The sequence below is a fragment of the Chiloscyllium plagiosum genome, chromosome 15, assembly GCF_004010195.1.
Source record: "Chiloscyllium plagiosum isolate BGI_BamShark_2017 chromosome 15, ASM401019v2, whole genome shotgun sequence".
Lineage (NCBI taxonomy): Eukaryota > Metazoa > Chordata > Chondrichthyes > Orectolobiformes > Hemiscylliidae > Chiloscyllium > Chiloscyllium plagiosum.
In genome coordinates, this window is record NC_057724.1 from 10,822,628 (window position 1) to 10,839,204 (window position 16,577).

Below are 16,577 nucleotides of genomic sequence, written 5' to 3' on the forward strand. Positions count from 1 at the left end.
CAAAGCCATGTTGACTATCCCTAATCAGTCCTTGCCTTTCCAAATACATGTACATCCTGTCCTCAGGATTCCCTCCAACAACTTGCTCACCACCCACATCAGGCTCACTGGTCTATAGTCTGGGTTAGTGGTGCTGGAAGAGCACAGCAGTTCAGGCAGCATCCAAGGAGCTTCGAAATCGATGTTTCGGGGAAAAGCCCTTCATATATTCCTGATGAAGAGCTTTTGCACGAAACGCCGATTTCGAAGCTCCTTGGATGCTGCCTGAACTGCTGTGCTCTTCCAGCACCACTAATCCAGAATCTGGTTTCCAGCATCTGCAGTCATTGTTTTTACCTCACTGGTCTATAGTGCCCTGGCTTGCCCTTACCATCCTTCTTAAACAGTGGCACCACGTTAGCCAACCTCCAGTCTTCCGGCACCTCACCTGTGACAATCGATGATACAAATATCTCAGCAAGAAGCCCAGCAATCACTTGGGGGGAACCTATGGAAGAGGCCAAAATGGTTAATCAACTCAGCACGTCTGGCTGAAGGTTATTACAAATACTACAGCCTTGTCTTTTGCCCTGATATGCTAGGCTGTCCCATTATTGAGGATGGGTATGTTTGTGGAACCTCCTCCACTGTGTCTTTTAATTGTTCACCATTAACAACAAGTGGATGTGACAGAACAAATACAGCAGCTGCTCATGTACCTTCTGGCACTTTATGCTTCAGTCATCAGTTATTTTGCATCACTATTTACTGTGGAGAAGAAACTAAAGAACTTGGATAAATAAATAGCAATGTCTCAGAAACAGTTCATATTACAGAACAGGAGTTGCTGGAGGTCTTAAAATGTATGAAGGTCGATTATTCCCAGGACCTGATCAGGTGTTTCCCAGAGCCATGTGGGAAGCTAAAGATTGCTGGGCCTTTTGCTGAGATATTTGTATCATTGGCAGCCACAGGCAGAAGACTGTAGGTTGGCTAATGCGATGCCATTATTAAAGAAAGTCTGTAAGGAAAAGCCAGGAAACTATAGATCGATGAGCCTTACTTCAGTGGTGGGTATGTTGTTGGAGATTCTGAGGGACAGGATTTACATGCATTTGGAAAAGCAATGACTGATTAGAGATAGTCAGCATGAATTTATGCGTGGGAACTCATATCTCACTAACTTGACTGAGTTTTGTTGAAGATGTGATTTGGAAGATTGATGAAGGCAAAGCAGTAGATGATGAATATTTGGACTTCAGCCAAGTATTCAATGAGGTTCTGTATGGTAGACTGGTTAGTAAGGTTAGATCACATGGGATCCAAGGGGAGCTAGCCAATTGGAAACAAGGAGGGCAAACAGAGGGTGGTGGTAGAGGGTTGCTTTTGTGACTGGAGGCCTGTGAGCAGCAGTGTGCCACAAGGATCAGTGATAGGTCCACTGTTTTTCAGCCCTTAATTAAATGATTTGGATGCAAATGGAGGAGACATAGTTCATAAGTTTGCAGGTGACACCAATCCAGGTGGTGTAGTGGACAGTGAAGGAGATTATCTCAGATTACAACGGGATCTTGATCAGATGGGCCAAGGGACCGAGGAGTTCCAGATGGAGTTTAATTTAGATGAATGTGAAGTGCTGCATTTTAGTAAGGCAAACCAGGGCAGGACATATACAGTAACACAGCGAGAGTCACAGAATTAGACAGTGTGAATGGTAGGGACCTGGGGAGTGCTGCTGAACAAAGAGACCTAGGGGTGCAGGTGCACAGTTCCTTGAAAGTGGAGTTTCAAGTAGAGAGGTTGGGGATGAAGGCAATTGGCATGTTTGACTTAATTCGTCAGAACATTTGCTATCGGAATTAAGACGTCATGTACAGCATGTTGGTGAGACCACTTGTAGAATACTGCGACACAATTTTGGTTGACTTCTATAGAAAGGCTATTGTTAAACTTGAGAAGATGCAGGAAAGTTTTACAAGGATGTTGCTGGCACTGGACTGTTTGAGTTATTGACAGAGGTTGAATAGGGAGAGTGGATGACCTTATAGTGGTTTATAAAATCATGAGGGGCATGGATAGGGTGACTATCCAAGGTCTTTTTCTTAGAGTGGATGAGTTTAAAACTAGAGGATATAAGTTTAATGTGAGAGTGGAAAGATTTAGAAAGAACATGAGTGGTAACATTTTCATGCAGAGGTTGGTGTGTGTATGGAACGAGTTACCAGAGGTAGTAATGGTACAACATTTAAATGGCAAGAGTTTGGAATGATATGGGCCAAATGCTGGCAAATATGACTAAGTGAGATTGAGATGACTGGTCAGCGTGGATGAGTTGGAATAAATTGTGTATTTCTCTGCTGTATGACTCTGTGACTCTTTTATGCTATGAGGACTTGGCTGGGACAATGGAAGGAAATGCAGACATGTGGAAATGCTTGGTGCATTGCCAATTCAGTCAAAGAGCCTGCAGTCACTGTTGTCTCAATGTCCCTTATTGCAGAAGCAGATGCCATACAATGTCTGAGTGCCACAGTGCAAGTTCAGACTGAGCTCGGGAAGCTTTTGCTGGTTGCTGAGCCAGCTCACCATGAGAATGTCATGAGTTTGGATTCCAGTGTCTGAAGGAGTTTCCAGGCTGTTGCTACAATTCACAAATCTGTTCTCTGACAATTTATTAGGATTGCTCACCCAGGCCAGTGAGCTCTTTGCAGCATGAACTTGCTGTTCTCTCTCTGAATTATAATATTACTAACCCCATAGCTGCCCTTACTTTTTATTGCCACCCAGGGTCACCAGTTCTCATTTTTATGAAAATCAATAGCCTTTTGTGGATGTTTTTCAATGACTAATCAGCACATTAAATGACCAAACATAATAAAAACACATATGATCTATCAAGCCAAGTTTCATTCTGGGATCTAAATTGCCCATTAGTGTCATCAGCTGCAGTCGTAACTCCTTGAGGTTCCACATTTCGTGAATACAGTGAGGTTTTGGAATTCTGATTCTGCTTGTGATTCTAGGTTGGTCACCATTTTGCAACTACCTGTTTAACTGGTTCCCCCATTCAGCTGAGAATAACATGGTGGGGGGCGTTAAGACTTTAAAGAGTCTCAAATACACCTTCATCCCAGTCTCTTCCAGGTTTGAAAGAGACTGGACAAAGAACAGACAGCCAGCGCTTGCGAGAAAGGCAGAAAAAGCCATCTGCCTTTACAGCATTTCTTATTGGTCTAGAGAAGAAAGAATAGTCCTCTTTAACCTCCATGATCCATCTCAATATAAAAACCATTGGGATTGATGGTTGGCCTTGCTCTGTTAATCTCCTTCCTCAATCCAGCTTGATGTGCAGGTGCCAGTACCAACAGATTTATTTGAAAGTGCAACTTTTGGAGCACTGCTCCTTTGTCAGATAGCTAGTGGGGCAGGATACATAGGGCACAGAATTTATAAGAGAAAAATCTAAGTGTCATACAACTGATGCGATATATTAGACAAAACCTAATTGGCTTTTAAGTCTTAGAGTCATAGAGTCATAGAGATGTACAGCATGGAAACAGACCCTTCGGTCCAACCCGTCCATGCTGACCAGATATCCCAACCCAATCTAATCCCACCTGCCAGTGCCTGGCCCATATCCCTCCAAACCCTTCCTATTCATATACCCTTCCAAATGCCTCTTAAATGTTGCAATTGTACCAGCCTCCACCACATCCTCTGGCAGCTCATTCCATTACGTACCACCCTCTGCGTGAAAAAGTTGCCCCTTAGGTCTCTTTTATATCTTTCCCCTCTCACCCTAAACCTATGCCCTCTAGTTCTGGGCTCCCCGACCCCAAGGAAAAGACTTTGTCTATTTATCCCAGCCATGCCCCTCATAATTTTGTAAACCTCTATAAGGTCACCCCTCAGCCTGCGACCCTCCAGGGAAAACAGCCCTATCCTGTTCAGCCTCTTCCTGTAGCTCAGGTCCTCCAGTCCTGGCAACATCCTTGTAAATCTTTTCTGAAACCTTTCAAGTTTCACAGTTTCTTTCCGATATGTAGGAGACCAGAATTGCACACAATATTCCAACAGTGGCCTAACCAATGTCCTGTACAGCTGCAACATGACCTCCCAACTCCTGTACTCAATACTCTGACCAATAAAGGAAAGCATACCAAACGCCTTCTTCACTATCCTATCTATCTGCAACTCCACTTTCAAGGAGCTGTGAACCTGCACTCCAAAGTCTCTTTGTTCAGCAACACTCCCTAGGACCCTACCATTAAGTGTATAAGTCCCACTAAGATTTCCTTTCCCAAAATGCAGCACCTCGCTTTTATCTGAATTAAACTCTATTTGCCACTTCTTAGCCCATTGGCCCATCTGGTCCAGATCCTGTTGTAATCTGAGGTAAACCCTCTTCACTGTCCACTACACTTGGAATGGGGATGCAGCTTTTGATTGATTAATATGTAAATCCCAGAATTTGTTTGAGGTCACTGCACTGAGATAATGTAAGGTTTTATCAGCATCTAAATAAAAAGTGACATGTCAGCTCAGACACTGCATTAAAGATGTAAGGTCAGAGTCTACCTGACGAAGGATCACCACTCTGAAAGCTTGTACTTTGAAATAATCCATCTTGAGGTACTCCTCAATACGGTTGTATCTGCTTCTGTGTCCTACTCTGGGAATATCCCTTTCAAACAAAGAGCTAAGTCTGTCATTCAGTCTTCCTTCCAGACAGGGAACTTATGTGGGAGAAACTATGCCTACCCAACCATCTCATCAATACTGGGGCCAATGAGTTCAAATTAGCCAATTAATTGGAACTTATGTGTTAATAGGAGAGATTAGTGAATAATTCACAACAGTTGACTAAATCAACTGTATTTAATAATTCACGCAACAGTGACACTGACATCAACAGAGAGCTAATGTATCCACATTACCAGACTATTTCAATCAACTAAATCAGTCACTAAAAAATGGTCAACTTTCTAGTAAGGTATTTAACAGTACAAAGTGCATAGTTTGGAACTATGAAATTATAATTAAAGAAAATTTAACTTACAGATTTTGTTTTTGGAGCCTAACCATCCTTTACCAGTTTTGGATGTAATTCAGAGTAAATGCATTTTTTTAAAAGTTCCATTCCCAGTTCTCACTGAGTTGTTACAAAATGTCCCAGAAGCACACTAGGTTCCTCATCATTGATTCTTTGTGCCCCCACCAAAAAAAACAAAGGACTGCAGGTGCTGGAAATCAGAAACAAAAACAGAAATTGCTGGGAAAACTCAGCAGGTCTGGCAGTAACTGTGGAGAGAAAGTAGAGTCAATGTTTTGGGTGCAGTGACCCTTCTTCATCAGACTCTTCATTTGATGCTGTCAGACCTGCTGCTGCGTTTCACAAGCAATGTCTGTCTCTTGTTTCCCATCAAACATTAACATGATAATGACTAACCGGTCTGTTTTAATTGATGTTGACTGGGGGATAAGTCTTCTTCGGGGGTAACTTCCATATCTTGGTTTAAATAGTGCCCTGATATTCTAAACATCTACCTCAGAGAACAGAAAGTATGCTGGTTTAAAATCTCATCTGAAAGACAGTACCTTCCCAAAGTGCAGTGCTCCTCATTCTGTGTCAACGTAGAATTACATACTGAAATTCTGGAGTGGGCCTTGAACTCCCAACTTGCAGAGGATTGCTAATTTTATCCCAATGAGACACAAGAAAAGCAACAAGGAACATCCCGTGAGGAAAGAAACAAAAATTGCTGGAAGAACTTAGCAGGTCTAGTGGACAGAAAACAGAATTAATATTTTGTATCCAGTCTGACTCTTCTTTGGAAGCACTGATGCAGCCAGAACTGGTGAGTTTCTCTATCACTTCTTTATTTCAGAATTCCAGCATCCGCAGTATTTTGATTTTATTTTTATATGTCAAAGCCATTATCTGAGTAAACACTATTGCTATGCTTTTAGATCCAATGTACTTATTATCTCATTTATATCATGCTCAATTTATATTAAAATATTTTACTCTTGATGTAATCCAGTTACATCAATCAGGATTCAATTAATCCTTCTGACTATTAAGTAACATTGCTAACATATATAATTTCAAAGCAGCTACTTGTAATACTCATGAAAATGCCACTGCCTTAGATACAACAGGCTGTCTAATTAAAAGGGAAAGTACCATATGATATGACTTGCAAATATTTTCCAAAGGAAGTATTGTGACAATGCTGTGGCTTTAAGAGGTGAGTTTTGACCTGGTTTGTTTTAGCGAGAGACTGGGGGCAGTCTCTGAGAAGATAAACAACTTGTGAGACTTTGGGGTCTTTTTTAACAACAGAAGCAGCCTGAGTGGGTGTGGTAAAGCTCTTTCAGATCAAAGACTTTTAGTTCACTTTCACCAGTTGCTGTTGTGAGCTTGAACAAGTGGAAGCTATTTTTCCCTCCCGATTACAGCCAGAAGCTGATTGTTTTCTTCCTGGGCTGCTGGATTGCATGTGAGACAATATCTGTATTCTGAATTTACCTTTTTGCCAAGGGGTGTGTTTATGGGATGTTACTATATTGGAGCAGTTAATTCATAGTAATTACTGTATTTATTATTCTGTTAGGTTTTCCAAGAGAGTTAAGTTATTCAAAATTCTTCTTCCTTTTCTTTAACTATAGTGTTTGGATAAATTGCGTTTTGCTCAGCACTGAGTAGTTTGAACAGTCGAATTGCTTGTGCAACACAGCACTTTACATTTACTTTTGAAATAAAAAAAAACGTAGTGTCAAGGCTACCTTCTTAAAATACTTTGAGGGGATCTGGTCCAGTCCGTAACAGTATTCCTGATGACACCTCTTTAATTTGCCTGGTCAAAGTAGCATGTAATACCTCAAACCCTTGCTTTCTTCATATTCTGCAAATGCCAGAACCACCATGGGAAGTTTAAAAGAATTCCGGAGGTGCTCCCATAATAAATTAAAATGGGATTGTTCAGAGTGGAACATTATCAAGATATAAGTTTTGTGATGTAGCTTCATAATGCAGTTGAGCCAGACCTTTCAGGATGACAAGTCATTGATCTGTTTCCCAATCTCGATAACATCATGTTTATACATTTATACGTTTCTGGACATTTGCGCTCAGTAGTTCAATCACACTTTCAACCTTCTCCTTAACTCAATATAAACAAGTGCATTGAGTATTTTATTGCAACTACAGTATTTGCATCAAGATTTCTTTTTACTGATGTGTGTTTCTTTTTATGCATAGTAATGATATCTCTGCATACAAGTGTCATGATAGTTTAAAAGAATCTATGGATAACCAATACAAATATTTAATGATCTTGTGTGACTTTGATATCTTTTTCCTGGTAAGAGTGATTCCTGTCCAAATATTGCTTTATAAACTATGCTCAGCCCAAATAAACCTAATAATTAATTACAGTCATGCATCAAATGAGGGTTTAAATTTAATAGATAGTCCTGCAGTAAAACAAACAAATATCAAAACAACAGTAGTGGGATCTTCAGACTTAAAAACGTTTACACTAACTGAGCACCCTGGTAGGAATGTAATAAAGTTTGATTACACAGTTGTCACAAAAATGAACATAGAACTCTAGTATTCTAATCTGTCTGCAGCAAGCTGTAAAATTGGCTTCAATATATTTGGGCATTTGTGTTCTGTCACCTGAAGAAGTGAGTGCGCACAATGCAGTTTATTATCAAAACCCACCAATACCAACTCTATCTGATTCGGCATCTGAGCAACTTCAATCCATATGTGGTTGAGGATTTGCAATATTAATTATTGTTAAATTGGCCTTCTATCACCTTTTCTGCATACCTAGGATTGAGCAGCAAATCTTTCCGTCAAGAACAAATGAAAAATGTATTTCAAGCATCATAGTTACTTTAAATCACATAAATATTGGTGTGTCAGTGTTTATTCAGTCTTCAGATCTGGTTAAAGCATGATGGAGTCCTGCTTACATCTGATAAAACTGCGTACTATTTCAAAACCATCCTGGAATGTAAGATAACTTCCAGCTTCATTTCCCCAAAGTAAATGACATCTTTAACCTTCCCCTTTGCTTCCTCCACCTTTAACTCCAACAAATTTGAGGAGTTCCTCGACTTTTTTTGATTTAATTTGATTTATTTTTGTCACATGTACAGTGAAAAGTTTTGTTTTGCATGCAGTACCGGCAGATCATTCCATACAAAATGCATTAGGGGAATGGAACAAAGCGAGGAAAATAATGGTATGGCTGAAAAAAGATGCACAAAGAGCAACATGAACATTAAAGTTAAAATTTGAGAGGTCTAATCAGGAGTCCAATAACAGTAGGGAAGAAGCTGTTCTTGAATCTGTTGGTACATGTGTTTAAACTTTTATGTATTCTGCCTGATGGAAGAGGTTGGAAGAGATTATAATTGGGGTGGGAGAGGTCTTTGATTATGTTGGATGCTTCCCCAAGTAAACGATAAATGTAGATGGAGTCAATGGATGGAAGATTGGCATATGTGATAGACTGGGCTGTGTTCACAATCCTTTGTAGTTTCTTATGGACCTGGGCAGATCAATTGCCATACCAAACTGTGATGTATCCAGATAGAATAATTTCTATGGAGCATTGATAAAAAATCATCAGAATTTATGGAGATGTTGTATTTACTTAACCTCCTGAGGAAGTAGAAGCATTGCTGTGCTTTCTTGACCATGGCACTAGTGTGGTTGGACTAGCTTGTTGGTAATCATCACTCCCAGGAACCTATTGACCATCTCCACCTCAACACCATTAATGTAGATAGGGTCGTGCCCTCCATCTTGCTTCCTAAAGTCAACGACCACCTCTTTTGTTTTGCTGATATTGAGGGAGAGATTGTTAACTTTATACCATGCTACCAAACACTCTAACTCTTTCCTGTACTCTGTCTCATCGTTGTTTAAGATCCGGCTGACAACAGTGCTGTTACCTGTGAACTTGTAGATGGAGATGGGGTGAAATTTGTCCACACAATCATGAATGTATGGGGAATATAGCAAGGGCTGACTACACAGCCTTGCGGGGTGCCAGTATTGAGAATTATAATGTTGTTGTCTATTCTCACTGATTGTGTATTGAGGATCAGGATGTTGAGAATCCAATTGCAGAGGGTGGAACAGAGACCTTGTCTCAGAGTTTGGAGTTGAGTTTGTTTGGAATTATAGTGTTGAAGGGAGAACTATCCTCAATGAGAAGAGCCTGATGTAGATATCCTTGTTATCCAGATGTTCCAGGATGATTGAAGGGGCAGGGTGATAGCATCTATCATGTACCTATTGCAACAATAGGTGAACTGCAAGGGATCAAGGCAATCTGATAGGCTGGAGGTGGTGTGATTAACCTCTTGAAACACTTCATAATTATGCAGGGCAGAGCCACCGGGCTGTAGTCACTGAGGCACACTGCATGATTTTCCTTTGGAACCAAGATTGAGACAATCTGATCAACTGTCTCCACCATGACACTCCCTCTACATAGACCACTGGGCCAAGCCTTTGTTAAAAATCTCACTTGCTCTTCTAAAAAAGAGCTTAAATGATCTTCTGAAAGAAGGTGACATCACAAAATACGGAAGTTACATCATGCAGGAAGATAAGTAATGAGGTTTACGTCCATGGGTGCTTGTTCAATCACTTGTTTGAGCTTAGAATAGTGCCTCTCCCTGAGGGAGGGAGACATGGGACAATACATGGAACCAGTTGAATGATTGACTTTGCATGAATGACCCTGTTTTTTCTGGTTCTAGATGCATAATTAGGATGCTCACTGGATTAATTCCTAAAATGAAGAGCTTATTTTATGAAGAAACGTTGAACAAGTTAATCCTATTGGAGTTTAGAACATAAGAAGTGGTCTTAATGAAACACAGAAGATCTTGAAGGGACAGAATAAGGCAAATATTGGGAGAGTGTTTTCTCTTTTCTGAGAGATCCAAATGGCAATCAAAAATACTTGCATTTCAAAAGCCATTTCAGGATCTTCCAAAGTATTTTAAAGCCAATTAATTATTTTTGAATTTGGACAAGGGATGACAAAGTCGTAAGAACAGGAATGACAAGACAATCAGTTATTGCGATCTGGTCAAGGCATCATAATTGGCCAAGTCATCAGAGAAACTCACTTGCACTTCTTCAAGTGGTTTCAAGGGATCCTTTACATTCACCTGGGGAGGCAGACATCTTCTGTTCGATGGCTCATTTGAAAGACGATATACAGTAAATCCAATGACATACATCAATCATAATGGTTTAAGTTCTTTAATGTGCAGGCTGCCTGTGAATTTCAGTGAAAAGATCTCCAGGGCAAATGTGAAACTCAATAAATGAATTATTTATGTTTCACCAGTCACTTTTTTCCTCATTGATTGACAGCGAAAATGACAAATCTGTTTTTGGACAGGTTGAAACCCTGGCTTTTCAGCTGCTACAGAACCAGGTTACGTCAAGCAAACAGTGGTACAACATAGTATGCAAAATAAGACAATCTATCAATAAGACATTATGAGAAGTGACTGACTGACTTAATGTTGTCATGTGTACCAATATACAGTGAAAAGTATTGCTTTGTGTGCTCTACAGGCAGATCATACCACACAAAGTGCATCACGATAGCAGAACAGAATAGAGAAAAGTGTGTTAAGCCATAGAGAAGGTGCAGGAGAGAGAGAGAGAGAGAGAGAGAGAGAGATGAGAATCAATGTTTGAAAAGTCCATTGAAAATAGCTGCAGGGAAGAAGCTGTCCTTGAATCCAGGAGTGCAGAAGGACATGCTAGGAGCACCACAAGACATGCCTAAAATAAAGGGGTTAACCAGCTGAAGCTTCAAAACAGGACTTTTTGCATACTAAACAGCAGAAACAGCATACAATTATTAGGGCGATTTGATCCCATACTTGATGGATTTGATCTATGTACTGCAGTCCTACCATATTCAGTCAAGAATGATGATTGGCACTGACAGGAGGAAGAGACTCCACATATATCCCAATGATCAATGTTGTGGGAGCCCAGCCACAACAATGCACAAGCAGGGCTGAAGAAAATACATCCATCCTCAGCCTGAGGTGTCAAGTGAATAACCTATCTAGACCTGTTCCTGAGGACCTCAGCGTCACAGATGCCTGTCTTTGACCAATTCAATTCACTTCACATGACATCAAGAAATGACTGGAGGCACCAGATTCTGTAAAGACTATGAGCCCTGACAATGTTTGTCAACGGTTCTGACGACATGCTCCAGAAGTAGCTGAGCCCCCTATAGATATAGTGCTGTTTCAATATTAGCACAACAAGGTGGAAAGTTGCTCAGGTATGTACTATCTGCAGAAAAGAAAGGACAAATCCAACCTGGCCTATTACCACCTTAACAGTCTACTCTTGATCATCAGCAAAGTGATGGAAGGTGTTATTGTCAGTGCAATCAGTCGGCATTTACAAAGGAATAACCTTCTTATTGCTGCTCAGCTTGGGTTCCACTAAGGCCATCAGCTTATGCCTTCAAATGAAAGTAAAGGTGAACTTTGCAAGTGAGGTGGGATTGACTGTCCTTAACATCATTGCAACATTTGACTGTGTATGGCTTCAAGGAGCCTTAGAAAAATCAAGAATCAATAGCAACAGAGTAAAATTCTCCACTGGTTAGAGTCATACCTAACATGAAGGACAACAGATGTAGTTGTTGAAGGTCAATAATCTCAGTGTCAGAACATCTTCTCGAGAGTTCCTCAGGAACAGGGCCCCACCATCTTCCATTGATTCATCAAAGTCCTTCCCTCCAAAAGTAGGAAGAGGGCATGTTTGTTGATGATTGCACAACATTCAGCATCATTTGTGACTAGTCAGATATGGAAATCTTCCGTGTTCAAATGCAATATGCAGGCTTGGGGTGATAGGTTGCAAGTAACGTTCGCACCTCACAAGTGTCAGGCAGTAACCGTCTCCAACAAGAGAAAATCTAAACATTAGCTATTGATGGTTAATGGCAGTCCCATTGCTGCAGCCTATCTGAAGGGCTTTGCCCGAAACGTTGATTTTCCTGCTCCTCGGATGCTGCCTGACCTACTGTGCTTTTCCAGCACCACTCTAACCTAGACTCTGCAGCTTATCAATATCAACTATCAATATCCTGATGGTTGCCATTGACAAGCAACTGAACTGGACCAAATATATAAATGCTGCAACTAAAAGAACAGCCCAGAGGCTAGGAATCTGTGTTTCTCCAATCTGTGTCCAACATCAACATGGTGCAAGTCAGGAATACGATGTAATACTCCCTGTTTACCGGGATGAGTGAAATTCCAACAATTCAACCATTCAGGACAAAGCCGTTTACTAGGCTGGTGCACCATCCACCACTTTCAATACTCACTCCCTTAACCACCTAAGTGCAGTGTGGGCCAGCTTCAAGATACACAAGTCACTAGGATCCTTTGGCAGCACCTTCTAAACCTGAAACCTCTGTCAACTAATGGGTACATTATGACCTAGAAGATACCCTCCAAGCCGAAAGCCATCCTGACTTGGAAATACATCTCTGTTTCTTCATTGTTGCTGAGTCAAAATTCTAGAACTCCCTACCTCACAACACTATGTACGTTCCTACACCCAAATGATTCCAGCAGTTGAAGAAAGAATTCAGGGCAATGGCGGGTGCGTAATAAATGCTGGTCTCGCAAGCAATGCCCATAACCCACGAACTAATAAAATAGTGTCGAAGTCTTCAAGTCATGACTTCAGTGTTTGGATCATCTAGGGTCTGATGTTGGTGTGTTTGGACAACACTGATTACATTGATTATGTGTAGTCTAACCTTCATTCTGCATGATATGCTGATGACTTTCACATTTAGGTTGGCCTGCACCTTGACACTGGTGATCTGTCCTTGTCCAAAATGTGGTCTACAATTATAATAATGAGTCTTATTGTCACAGAAGATTTTGTGCAAAACAAAATATATACAGCTGCAACATTGCCATTTAGAAAATCAAGATGGTCTAGTATCCCACTCTATGGGAATCAAATTGGACTTGGGCAGGCATGCAATCGGATAAAATTACATTTGCTGCTCATTATTTAACCGAGTGATGTATTGAGCTGAGTGTTTAATGGGTGACCAATGTGAAGTAACCTGTTTTGTGTCCAATTTCACACCTAATTGTACAACAAAGAGGGATCATATTTGAAATTGGCAGAAAATATCTCATCTTGGAATAATACGTTAATAATATAATTTCAGTAAAAATGTGTGTGAGTATTCTTTTAGCTTTTTATTTGTTTTATCCCTGATTTTGATGAACCTCTTCTTTCCATGGGCCCAGATATTTCCAACTTCATTTTGTGTGATCTATGTGTGGTTGGACCTTCAGCAGTGGAAAATATTGAACTGAAAAATTACATTTTGGAATGAAAGGTGGTGCATGAGTGCTTTGTTTCGATCCAAGGGGACTTGTTTCTGCTGATATGTATACATGATTTATACTCTACAATACCTGGTCTCAGATTGGAAACACAATGTCCTGGTTCAGATGACCCAGGGCTCAGTCTGAGGTTCTACCTCTGCTGGTGGTTACTGTTGGTTTGAGCCGACTGGCAGATAATTATACTCTCTGATAATGCTTTCCTCATAGTTAGTGCCAATATCCCTCAAGCTTGGCTTGCTATGTTTCCTGCTTTGACTTTACTCCAGGGATGAAGGAGACAGAGCTAACCCCATTTCAGACAAAATAGCCTGAATTGATGCAACTGTGTAATCAAATCTTCAATATATTAATGATTAAAAGGAGATTGACACTGTGTTTGGGATACAGCTTCTGGATGACATGACAGTATGTATATTTTAAAATAGGTTTTCTGTACATTTCAGCCTCTGACCTTTGGCTAGCAATGAGCATTTGCAACTTCATTTGGCATTTCTTGAAAAAGTGACAACGTACTCATCCTTGAGATGTCAATTCCCAGACAAGAGTGTGGAGAATGTCATGCTATGACTTGAGCATAAAACATTGCTTTTGATACCATGAGCTCCATTATCAGTGTAAGCAAGGAAGGAAATTAAACCAAGCATGTGTTTAAATTCAAGTCCAGCGTTAGGAAGATTATTGTGACTTGGGGTTTGCATGCTGTAAGTATATAACCAATTCGGAAGCTTAGCAAATAAGCATCAACATTCAAATTTCACAATGAGAATGTTACGCTGGTGTGTCTATGTCTATGTTCATTCATGTTTTGTTCTATCTCCAGTTCCTCCTTTATGATCTACTCTTACAGTTATGGTCTTCATTCTGTCTATTTCATAGCTTGGCCTTCTGTACCCTCTCCTATATAGAAGATTGGAAGCTAATTCAATTAAGGTGGTTATAATAATAAAAAGTTTTGCTAAGGCAGATAGAAACATGTCTCTGGTGGCAAGTCCAAGACAAGAAAAATTATAAAGTAAAGCTAGGATGTTCAGGGATGATGTCAAGAGGGCTGTTTCACACCAAGGATTGTGGGAGTCTCAGAACTGACCCTTAAAAACCTGTCGTGGGCTGGGGTTCTTATGAAATATTTAAATTGGGACAGATAGCTTTTTCGTTGTGAAATAATTCCACAGAGGTTGGTATCCTGTCACCCAGTCACCCTTCATTTACATGTGGAGAGTCCTTGATACTGATCCAGCTCCCTCAGAGCCAGTTCTCAGAGTGAACAGGATGTCTGATACTCTTGTTTATATCAATCAGCCAGGGCTCCCTGTTTGGCCCAGATTAACAGCCCCAGTCAGGGAATTCATATTCTGTGAGGTTCAACTGGCTGACCTCATTACAATCACTAAGATGAGTGGATGGAGTCCACCATCTTGATCAGCCATGATCAAATTTAAATTAGATTAGATTAGATTAGATACTCCACAGTATGGAAACAGGCCCTTCAGCCCAACAAGTCCACACCAACCCTCCGAAGAGCAACCCACCCGGAGACCCATTCCCCTTCCTTATATTTACCCCTGACTAATACATCTAACACTATGGGCAATTTAGCATGGCCAATTCACCTGACCTGCACATCTTTGGATTGTGGGAGGAAACCGGAGCACTCGGAGGAAACCCATGCAGACACAGGGAGAATGTGCAAACTCCACAAAGACAATTTTGATGCCAAATAGGTTCAAGGGGATCTGTGCGTTATTCCTGATCCAATGAAATGAAAACTGAAATGTTTAGTTTAGGCTAGTTTGCTGGTGGATTACTGAAGGATTACTGCAGTGCCAGAAATGGTGCCCCAATGTGAAACCTTGAAACATTACCTCATCCATCTGAATAAAAACCGAGAGAATGACGGATGCTGAAAATCAGAAACAAAAACAGAAATTGCTGGAAAAGCTCAGCAGATCTGGTAGCATTTGTGGTGAGAAATCACAGTTAACATTTTGGGTACAGTGATTCTTTCTCAACACACCTTACCTGTCTGTTTTTTTCTCTCTCTCCCAGTTGGGTAGAAGAGCCTGGACTTTCATGCAGACCGAATGTCTCAGGAATCATTTAAAAGTGACAAGTGGGACCTGATTCTAAGATTCCCAGTATCACCAATTTTCTGTTTATGTGGACAGCGTGCCCACATTTTCTGCTCCTGGCTTGGCTGATTCCATTGTATTGATATGCATATCCTCACCACACCCCTGAAATTTACCTGGAGTTGGCTCAACCTCCGAATGACTTGTTCACAGTCCAGCAGATGGGTAGTGAACCACAGTCGAGATTTGGGAATCTTTTGAAATGTAAATTCAAATGGTCTCACCCATGAGCCCCATACCCTCTCTGTCAATTCATGCCCTAATTTCCTTTCACACCATCTTTGTCAACTTGTTGCCTATTTACCCAGAATGCACCATGTTAAGAACCGATTAACTCTTATAGTTACAAAGGCATGTGTGAACACGTTCAGAAAAAGAAAGCCGCTCCCACACTTTATAAAAAAAACTGCTGGTCCGACAACCCTATGAGAATGTCAGTCAGCCAGATCATTACAGTATCAATAACAGAGGTGTTAAACACTTCACACCTCTCAAGTCTGCACAAATAAACATTGAGATATTTACAAAAGAGAACACAGAGAAATAAACACTTAAATATGTCAATCAAGCAACGTTCATAATTGTCTCTACTTGATAAAACAAAATCCCTGCTGAGAATATCCTTTTCTGACTCTGGGCTTTCAGCCAAATAATAAGGGCAGGTGTGAGAATTCTTTCAGTAAACTGGACCGTAATTTAGCTAGTCCCACTCCCTGACATCTTCCCTTTAAATTCTGCTATTTAGTTTTTCTTTTTGTACTTATCCAACCGTACTGTTAAAGGCAGCAGAAATATTGCCATCCATCATTTGTACATCAATTCTCAGGGTGTATAGGGTGAAATTACTGTGCTCTGAATCAAATTTCACTGAGTGTACTCTAACGATGGGGAAAATCTTTATAATGGCCTCTGAAACCTAAACACAAGTATTCAAGCTAGGCTGCTCCAATACCTCTGTGATTGTGGAAAACATGCCAGTTTTAGATTAGATTTCTACAGTGTGAA